The sequence below is a fragment of the Euleptes europaea genome, chromosome 15 (genome assembly GCF_029931775.1).
Source record: "Euleptes europaea isolate rEulEur1 chromosome 15, rEulEur1.hap1, whole genome shotgun sequence".
In the NCBI taxonomy this organism is placed as follows: Eukaryota; Metazoa; Chordata; class Lepidosauria; order Squamata; family Sphaerodactylidae; genus Euleptes; species Euleptes europaea.
The window spans coordinates 33,676,799-33,688,165 of record NC_079326.1 but is presented as its reverse complement, the minus strand read 5'-3'; positions in this window follow the sequence as shown (position 1 = coordinate 33,688,165).

Here is an 11,367-nt window from a genome sequence, read left to right as displayed (position 1 = left end):
CACATCGAAGAGAACAATTTCTGCTTTGCCGTAAAGCAACATTAGCTACACAGATTAAGCATATTCTAAAGACTGAATGTGGGATTCGCAGAAGGCTTGATGATTACATCTCTTGTTGACATTAACATACCAGTTTGTGCTGGGGTATGTTTATTTGTTAAGGGGGGGGGGGAATTGACAATAAAATAAAGCCAATTTTCAAAAGGCTGTGCATATTTCATTCCTCCCCCTCTTTAAAATTCAAATCTAGATACTTGTGTCAAATATATGTATCTGTTTTGAGAAGGCCGTGAGGCATTGATTTTAGAAAGATTAGACTGGGTTATCCTAATGCATCAATAATAGGAGCAGTGTTCAGACTGGCTGTAGTATACTTTTGGAAAAAAACCGCATAAACAATTTAGAAGGTTTCTCTTCTAGATCAGTGGACTAACAGCTGAGAGACACAATCAAGCTCAGCTTTGTACTGTGTGGATGAGTACAGTAAGACTTAGGGGATTCAGCCTTTTTTGTCTTTTTGTTTCATATTCTGTTTCTAAGTTTATGGCAAAAACCAAAGATTGTCATAACATCCAGACCAGCCAACTACAGTTTGCGCTTTCCTGAAAGCAGAATTTCAAATAGTGATTTATTTCCAGTCTGCAATCCTGATTTGCTGGTTGTATATATTGGCCAATTGTGGTTTGCTGCAATCCAGACACCATTAATCAGATGGGATCATGCAAGGGAAGGAGGCATGTGCAAGAGAAGCAAGCACTCCACGGTTTATTCTCATAGTAGCAAACCATGGTTTGCTGATAGGAACGATAGGCTGTTACACAATTGCTAGACTATAGTGTTTCAGACTGAAAGTGTGGGATCATATATTTGAAAGGACCCACAGGAAATTCCTACACAGAGAAAACTAATTCATAATAGATACCCTTACATCCTAGGGTTTTTTTTAAAATAAATAAGAAGTATTTCTTTATGGGAGGGCAAACGTGATTCTCTGTTTGCTATTTGGACTGGTACAGTCCAACAAAAGCAGCAACTTGTGACTCTGTGAATCAGGTAGCTCTATTGTAAGTGGTGCTCCCAGGGCCAAGATTCACAATGGGATTTTTAATGCATCAGATCCAGGTTTGCAGAATACTGCATTTGCTGTTCCAAAATGGGGCAAAACTTCCACAAAGGGTTATTTCAGCTCAGGAAAATGGGGGGGGGAGTACACAGAAAAGCCCCATTGTCAGTGTGTATGCCCCTTGTCAGGGGTCACTAATGCGGTACCCATGAGGAGAGCCAGCATGGCGTAGTGGTTAAGAGCGGGAGACTCTAATCTGGAGAACCGGGTTTGATTTCCCACTCCTATACATGAAGCCTGCTGGGTGACCTTGGGCTAGTCACAGTTCTCTCTGAACTCTCTCAGCCCCACCTGCCTCACAAAGTGTCTGTTATGGGGAGGGGAAGGGAAAGCTGCTTTGAGACTCCTTAAAGGTTGAGAAAAAGTGGGGTATAAAAAAAGTGGGGTATAACTCTTCTTCTTCGACTATGGCACCCACTGAGGTAAGTTGTTTGTATGCAAGAAAATATTTTAAAAGAGTATGTTCATTTTAAAATGTTCAACTTCTGCCTGAAATTTTGAAGAGTTATAGATAACCTCCCTGACATTTTGTGGTTGGCGCTGCCTCCTGTAGCAGCTGTTTTGTGGCTATGGCCACCTCCCTTGGTCAGAATTCCAAAAATGCCTGCAGGCTCTGAAAGATTGGGGACCCCTCACCTTTGCATATGCAGGAACAAAATGGAGAGTGCTTGTGGGATGTCATACGTATTGCTGAGTATCTGCCTCTTATAATAAAAGCAAAGGGGGAAAAAACCCAACCCAAGGGTTCATTTAGACAGTGGGGGTTACCGCACTTTGTATTCCCAGCTATGTATTAAGAGTTTGAAAATATTATAAAAAACATCGCTTTAAAAGGGTTTTTGGATACCACGGCTTATAAATGGTTGGAAGTCGTCTTCACAGCTAAAAGTGCCAAACAAAGTGCGAACAGTATTTTTTATAACATTTTCAAACTCTTAATACATCGCTGGGAATACAAGTGTGGTAACTCCCAGTGTGTTAAATGAAACCTACATATATCCAAGTAGCCATTTAGAAAGCATAAGATGGGCTCAATAACTGTTCTGATTTTATATAGGACAGAAAACCAGGAAGCATCCACCAGGCTCAAGACATGGCTTTCAACTTGGTGGACAGCAGGTTGTCTAAGCCTTCCCTAGCTCATAGATGCCCTGACCTGGATAGCCCCAGGCTAGCCTGCTCTCCTCAGATCTCAGAAGCCAAGCAGGGTAAACCCTGGCAAGTATTTGGATGGGAGGCCTACAAGGAATGCCAGGGCTGTGACAAGGAAGCAGGCGATGGCCAACCACCTCCCAATGTCTCTTGCCTTGAAACCCCCACCAGCTGTTGCCCATAAGTCAGATGTGACTTGACAGCAACAAAAGAAAAAAGCTTTTAAATACTCTGTGGTGGGTCAACATATTTAACTGCCTCCATTCCCATCCAGGAGCCAGAGCCGATAACTCTCTTTACATTTTTGCTGCCCCTCCTAACATTGAAAATAGCACAGTAAACAGTGCTGGTGCCAGCCGTGGGCAGGGTAGGGCAGATGCCAAGCCCACCCCTGCCGTGAAATAATTGTGTTTCTTTTCTCACATTGCAAACTTCACATCACAGTAAAGGGAAGAATGGCAACTTTATTACTTTATGGTGATGGACGTTGTGCTCTTCTTCTTCTTCTCTCATCAATAGGCTTGCCAGGTCCCTCTTTGCCACTGGCAGGAGGTTTTCGGGGCGGAGCCTGAAGAGGGCGGGGTTTGGGGAGGGACTTCAATGCCATAGAGTCCAATTGGCAAAGTAGCCATTTTCTCCTGGTGAACTGATCTCTTATCGTCTGGAGATCAGTTGTAATAGCAGAAGATCTCCAGCTAGTACCTGGAGGTTGGCAACCTTACTCACCAAGGAGCCATGGAACAATTTGCCCACTGTATTCACACACACTACCCACTCTTTGTACAAATCAGTGGACATCAAGGGGATTTGGGGGGGGGGATTTCTGCATGTCACAGATACTGCGGGAAAAAGGTCTTGCAAGCATGGTGTTAGGGTGATATAAAAGTATGGAATGTTGGTGTCTAATACTTGTGGCCAATGCTATGACAATGGTGCCAAAGTAGTGGAAGTCATTGTTCTAGGGGAAAAAATCCTCACGTGTTCTTTGTACCTTGATCTCCCCATAACTGCAGTCTTGTCTTGGTGTATGCTGCAGACAGCTGGGTCCGGGCAAAGATTTTTTTGGAATATTACATTACATTTATTCATCTTGTTCCGAAGCAACAACAACAAAAAACGTTGGGAAATAGCCTTACAACATTTGCCACAACTGACTCTGAAAGCTCTCCCTCAGACTGGAATGTTTCCCTAGATGCTGCCGTATCTGTTTGGTGCAGTTACCACAGCCAGTTGAAGCTGCCTCACTGAACCAGGCACTCGGTCCATCAAAGTCAGTATTGTCTACTCAGACCGGGAGCAGCTCTCCAGGGTCTCAGGCAGAGGTCTTTCACATCACTACTTGCCTAGTCCCTTTAAGTGGAGATGCCGGGGATTGGACCTGGGACCTTCTGCATGCCAAGCAGAGGCTCTACCACTGAGCCACGGCCCCTCCTCAAATAGGATTTTTTTTAATCCAAAAAGAGTGAACTACAAAATTAACAGAATGGTGAGAACAGGTTCCAAAATACAGGAACTATTAACTTCTAAGGGACTTTTGGGATTTGTGTGTGGATGACTTGGAGAGAAGCAGCAGAGAAATTGATCTAAAGCTAAAATATATGTTTGCAGAGTAGATTAAAGGTAATACCACCACAAATGTTAATGTCAAATGGATAAATTAATTAGTTGCTGGCTACTAGTGGAATAAAAAATGGTGGGGATTTTTGAATGGACAAAAGGAATCATGTCATTTTACAAATGTGATTGGTTGAGTGAGGTTTGGAGGGAGAAAAACTGTAGAAATTAACGTTAACATGCTATAGCCATTGTTTTGTTTCAGCAAACCTGATTTCCCTACATTTCTGTCTCTGAAAAATCTTCCCAGACACATCTTTATGAAAATGCCTCTGCCAAGCTGTTTTTGGTGATTAAATTAGACTTTGATAGGAACTCTTTAGAAAATATTAAATTCAGTAAAGCATTTTTTTAGAGACACTGCCAATTACGTGATGCTAATGAGCTTTTTGTTGGTAATGTCATCAGGATTCAGCTGCTCTAATTGTTCGGGGAGGGTGGAAATGAAAGTTCTGTGGAAGTTAACATTGAGATAAGCAAATAGAACATGGAACCAAGCCAACTGGAAGGGTGATTGTGGGCTCTGTAAAGAGTCTGCCAACAAGGATGCCCCCACTGGTGCCAGTACCTTTGCAAACCAGGGAAGAGGAGTGGCATTGAACAGGGCCCAGTATCACACTCAAAAGAACCATTTGGATATTATTGTGGGTAAAGAAGGTGCCTAATAAATTTTTATTTTCAAGTTTGTCCCATTCTACTGATACTTCCCTGAAATGACCTGGCTGTTTTGTCTAGGTAGAATTGCTCTCAACAATTTGCTTGAGAGGAAACTCAGCGACAATTGTCATTTTGGCCTTGGCATTTTGCATTTTCCATCCTGGTTCCTATAAGAAGCTTGCCAAGTTCATAACAATACTCTGCTGGATCTTGGGGGGGGGGGGTCTGGCAGGGGCACCTAGCCCAGGCGCAAGGAGAGGAAGGGTGCCAGTGCGGGCATGGGGCGCGCGGCATGGGGAGAAGGAGCACTGCTGGGGCACAGGGGCAGCTGTCCGCCCATGGCCCAGCTAGTGCGCGCACTGCCCGCCCCCGCCCCGCCCTGGGCACTCCTTCCCCCAGCTCTGTGCTGCTGCCCTTTGCAACTACCACTTACACTGGGGTCTCAAACTTACCTATCAGTAACCTTTTATTCTGACCTACTTTCAGGGCTTCCAGATGCATATATGGAGCGGCATCCTGCATGAGTTTTCCCTCCATTAGAGATGACCTCACGGTAGGGTTTCCAGGTCCCTCTTCGCCACTGGCTGGAGGTTTTTGGGGCAGAGCCTGAGGAGGACAGGGTTTGCTTTTACAACTGATCAGTTCCCCTGGAGAAAATGGCCACTTTAGCAATTGGACTCTATAGCATTAAAGTCCCTCCCCTCCCCAAACCCCGCCCTCCTCAGGCTCCGCCCCAAAAACCTCCCTCTGGTGGCAAACAGGGATCTTGCAACCCTAACAGTTTTTGAGCAAGGTAGTGGCTGGAATGGTCAGTGGCTGGACAATGCCAAGCTTTCCCTTGGACAATGCCAAGTTTCGATCCCTTCCAATCTGGGTTAGGCCCACTGGTTTCGAGGAGGGATCAGGCAACACTATTCCAGGAGCAGGCCAAAACTATACTTTCCCACTAGGGTTGCCAACCTCCAGGTGGTGGCTGGAGATCTCCCACTGTTACAACTGATCTCCAGCTGATAGAGATCAGTTCATCTGAAGAAAATGGCCACTTTGGCAATTGGACTCTATGGCACTGAAGTCCCTCCCCTCTCCAAACCCCGCCCTCCTCAGGCTCCACCCCCCAAAATCTCCTAGTATTTCCCAACCTGGAGCTGGCAACCCTATTTCCTACAGAACATTTGCTATTAGGTCAAGGGCACTTAGTGCCACTTATTTTCTGTCCTGCCATTTTTCCTTAGGATATTCATGATATTTTCAGCTGCTGCTTTTATTTATTTATTTTTAAATACTGCTTCTGATGACCAGCTTTGAAAGTTACTACACTGTAGTATACAAGGTTAGAAAATAAAATAAAGTTAAAATGACATTAAAGTTTCCCTTAACTTTGTACAGAAGGCAGAATTGCATCAAATTCAATTCTTTTTAACACTGCAATTTCATGATTTTGGAGGCTGCGCATGCCGAAACTGCATTCTGAAGTCTGGTCCAGACACCTGGGCTTTCTCTGCATCCCAAAACAGGACTTAAGTTTTCAGTAAGGAGGAGAATGAAATGAAGACCAAAGGAAATTGAGACCAAGCCCAGACCAAGAGAATGGTTGATATGGCAGGGAGCAACCCTAAACCTTATAAAACATGAAAATATGTTCCCCTTCCTGGGTTTCTCTTGTTACTACTCTGTGTGGTGTTTTCTTTTCTATGATGGAACTACAAGGATGAAATAAAACCAATGATTCGTCATCCCAGCTGTCTGTAAACCAGTTTTTGTGCAATGTGTATAGATTCACACATACACAGAACAAAATGGTGGGCACATGCTGAATGGGTTTGCAAATTATTCTAGCTGCAATCCCATGCACGTTTTCTTAGGAATAAGTTCCATTTAATTGAGTGAGAGGCTACTGAGTAATCATGCCAGGGTGAACACCCACTCACATTTTTTGCCAGTTTTGACTGTAGAAAGACATGCTTAGCAAACTTAGATGCTTGGGATGTCATGTTTCACATTTAATGATCAAGAAAATCACAAATATATTTGTATTTCATTTGATTTTCCCCCCAGTGTGCCAGACAATTTGCAATAACAGGGTACAGCTGTTTAGTATATTGTGCAGAAGCATTTTAATAGCAAGTAATCAAACTGAATTACTCCTATTGTATCTCGGTGTTATTGTTTATTACTTTCAATTAGAAATGATGTTTCCCCAAACCGATCAGAAGTACGTCTTGGCCAGAGTTCTCTGCTGGCATAACCTTAAAGCTACCACCCTCATGCTCTGCATTGGGCCCATTCAACAGATCTCAGAATTCTCCTTCTTCTATTCAAACAAAAAGCCTGCACATGTCAAGAATATCTTACATAACATGGTTTCCCCTCTTATGCACAGTTGGATTGTCAAAACTGTAACAACCGCACAATACAGAAATTATTCTCCTTCCTCCATGGAGACAAAATATTTCTGAATACAGATAACATATGACTGAATACAGACATAATATGAGCCCACCTTCACAAGCCAATTGTCAGATGAGCACAGAAACCTGTCAGTCTTGGATCTCTCTGCCTCTTTCCCATCATGGCTACCTCTTTCTCTTTTTCCCCCCAGCTGGGTAAATCTATCAAGATCTTCAGCTGGATGCCTGCAATGGGAAACAGTGTGGCTTCCATCTCAAAGATCCAGATGCAGGCTGTTTTATTAACTTTTTTCCAGTTGAAAGAGGATGAGGTAGCAATGACAGCAGGCAGGAATGTGAGAGAAAGGGGGGGATCAGCGGCTTGAAATAGTGTTTTATTGCCTGTCAAGCACATTATCAGTTCGGTGACAAACCCACATGGCAGTAATCCCAATGACCGATCAGATGGCTACATGACAATGGTGACACTTGGCGATGTTTGTGCTAACATAGCACCATTACAATGCAATTGCACATGAGCAATTTTTTTAAAAAAATTAAGGGGATGGGGGCATTATGTCACTGATGATGTAAAGCACCTTCCAGGGAAATATCGAATATTTTGTTGGGGTGGCGGATGCAATAGAGCAGATGCAATTCGAACCCAACTCTGGTAGTTCTGCAGGAAACGGCTGTTGTGTGGAACGGCTGCAGCCAAGTTGGAGCTGCAGCTTGTGATTTCCCTGCAGCGAAAACTCAACACAAGTCCTATGTGTGAAAAAGGTTCTAGTCTTGCATCACAGCTGAAGGATGTGGGACTAGGGTTGCCAACCTCCAGGTGACGACTGGAGATCTGCTATTACAACTGATCTCCAGCCAATAGAGATCAGTTCACCTGGAAAAAATGGCCGCTTTGGCAATTGGATTCTATGAAATTGAAGTCCCTCCCCTCCCCAAACCCCACCCTCCTCAGGCTCTGCCCCCAAAACCTCCCGCCGGTGGCGATGAGGGACCTGGCAACACTATGTGGGACACGTCCCCTTTCTAGATTACGTCTGTCTTTGCCCAACATTTAGGCATGATACCTTTCTATATTACATCTGTCTTCAACCACTGGATTTTGCTGGTGGCTGGATTATGTCAAACAAGCTCAGTTCAGACATTTAAGCTAATTATTGTTCTTGAGATCATCCAAATGAAGGTACCTCATGATGGTTAGGATGGGGTGTGTGAAGCCAGGATCCTAAAACCCTGATTTGAAGTTGGTTTATAAACCACTGTTAGTCTTCATTATGGTTTCATGTTATTATTTAAATGATGTGTGTTGGGGGGGATTAATGGTTTTAAAATGTAACTTTGTTATGTATGTTTTAACTTGTTAACTGTTGATAGCCCTTGTGAAGGCAGAAAAGTGGGATATAAATTTTGAAAAATAAATAAATAGAGTATTGTCTTCTGTCCCTATGCTTAGGGTTACCAGGTCCCTCTTCGCTACCAGCAGGAGGTTTTTGTGGCAGAGCCTGAGGAGGGCTGGGTTTCAGGAGGGGAGGGACTTCAATGCCATAGAGTCCAATGGCCAAAGTGGCCATTTTCTTCAGGAGAACTGATCTCAGTTGAACCTTTTGCAGTGTAAAGCTATTATTATGGAAAATAAAATGCAAACACGAAATCCATTGATGTGCTGATGATTTCGTTGTATACTTACAGATATAATCAATTCTGATAACATTTTATGTCTCTTTATAAGAATGTACAGATGGGCAATCAGTCAACTATAAGCAAGGGGGGATGAGGAACTGGTATTTAACCTTGAGAACCGAAAGTCACTAGGACAATTTAGGATGAAAGAATGGCCCACTAAATATAAGAATTTAGCAAAAGAACACAATGATTTCCTTTAAAATTCATTTTAATGCATAGATGTAAAAAATACATTCTTTTAGGTAGAACAAATGCAGTTAAGATGAATATCTTATCAAAATTAATTACACAGAGTTTCAGTTTCAGTGATTGAGAATGACTGGCAGAACATGTCATGGAAAACCAAGATTTAAACAGATAATACTATATATTAATTGGGAAAATGGAAGAATGGGGCTTATTTCAAATATTTAGATCCTGGAGACTCAATAGAATGTTTCACCCAACATTCATTTATATTATTATGCACCTATAGTTGGATGAAAATGGAGAAAACACTATAATTGGGATACAAATAGATTGAAGCTAGCTTTTTGCTTTTTATTTTGTTCTTGGGGGTTGAAATGTTTGACCATGACCAACAGCTGAGAAATGTATGGGGGAAAATATAGAATTGAAAGAATGGCTTATTAACAAACACTATGGAGAAGTATTATAGTATTACAGTAATGTCATAGCAATCTCTTTCAGTAAAATCCTCTGTATGCTCAGAAATGTAAAGCACACTTGATTAAAAGAGTTAACTGGTTCAGGTTGTGAACTGGTTTGACATAGTGAGATCCCTGGTACATAGTGGCTAAGGGAATGAGTAGTGAAATGCCTTGGGGAGAGGCCAGGACTGTGATTCAGTGGTAGAGTACCTAATTTTCATGCAGAAAGTCCCAGATCTGTCCCCTGGTATATCTGGTCCAAACGTTCAGTCAGTAGGTGATGTGAGAAAGACTCCTGGAGACCTCTGCTGGTCAGAGTAGACAAAATCTACCTTAATAGACCAGTGGTCTGAGTTGGTATAAGGAAGCTTTATGTATGTTCATGTGCGTGTTTCAAATCTCACCTGTCCTGCTAATTCACTAGTCACCATATGCAAGCCAGTCTCTCTCAGCCTCAGTCCCCGTCTCCAATAAGGGGATAATCACTCTAACCCAGTGCACACTAAAACTACTATTTAGCTACTAACCATTATTACTGGAAAATAAAGGGGGGAACTTTACAAAGTAGGGGGACTTCTGATGTACACTGCTGGGCAAAATAGTGAATATTTCCTTTCAATTAATACTTGGTATAAGCTGAATAGGTTGAACTGGTGGTGGTGAAAAGTGCCATCAAGTTGCAGCCGACCTACGGCGACCCCACAGGGCTTGCCAGGCAGTACTTTGCTATTGCTTGCCTTTATGTCACAACCCTGGTATTCCTTGGCGGTTTCTTATGCAAATACTGACCAGGACTGACCATGCTTAGATTCTGCGAACTGATGAGATCGGGTTAGCCTGGCCCATCCAGGACAAGACAGGATGAATTAGCGAAATGTAAAAAAAAAAAAAAATCCACTCTTTTTGTCGAGCATGTATAAATGATATAATTTTGTATTCTCTCTTTTTTTAAATAAATTTTTATTTTTAAACACAAACATATACACATTTAAACATAAGCAATCATAATATTACAGTATTTGTGGAGCTTACTATTTAAAGTTACATTTCAATTATTAACTTCTTTGAATTATTATTTTTTAATTACCGTACATTTCAGTTATAACATTGAACTACATTACTCTTTGTTCTCAATCTATTTTCATATCTGGTAACATATTTATTAGTAAACATATATTACCTACATCTTCCTTGACTTTGAAGCCATTTGATGATATAATAACCACGGAATGTTCTTTCCTTCCTCTTTAACCATTTGGCAAGATTTTATTTCCCCTTGTTTGTCCACCATGTTCTCATAAGTTATATAGTCTGTTTTCAACCACGTGCTGTTAGCACAGTAAGCATCAACTGGCGATGTCAGTGATGAAGATGAAGGACTTATCATGCCATCCTGAAGGGGTGATGGTGCCGCTTAGGAGTCAGTGTGACTCCACCGCTGGCATCTGTGCCACTTGCGCCGTGCAAAGTTGCATGGACGGCGGCACAGGATGACTTACTCTGGCTCCGGGGAGCTATGCAGCAGCGCAAGCCTTGTGCACTGGCTCTGCCTCCCCGGCGGTAATTTTCCAGCATGTCCCAGGTGGTGTTCCTGGGGGCTGAGCTGCCTTTAGGCAGCTTCCAAAGCCTGTTCATTACAGGAAAGCACCATTTTGCAGGCATGGAGGCCAGGGAAGCCTCCCAGGAGGCAGCGTGACTGTGCTGTCCCCCAGCTGCCGCTGAACTACCCCCCTTCACAATTGGGCAGCCCTTCTCGTTCTGCATTGAAACCATATCCTTAGCAAACCATCTCTCAAAATATATCTTCCATCTTGTGTTTTTTTCCCCTCTTCTTGGTTTTCTTGAAGGGTTTTTTCCCCCCTTCTTGGTTTTCTTGAAAGGTTTTTTTTTCCTTCAAGAAAACCATGCGGGATGAAAGACACCTGGGCATGTGTGTCACTGTTATTACAAAAGATTAATAATAGATGGAATATGTTGGAAAAAGGCTATGGAAGATGCAGCATGGCTAGGGATGCTAGCCTCCTGGGGGGACCTAGGGATCCCCTGGATTACAGCTAATCTCCAGACTGCATAGCACAGTACC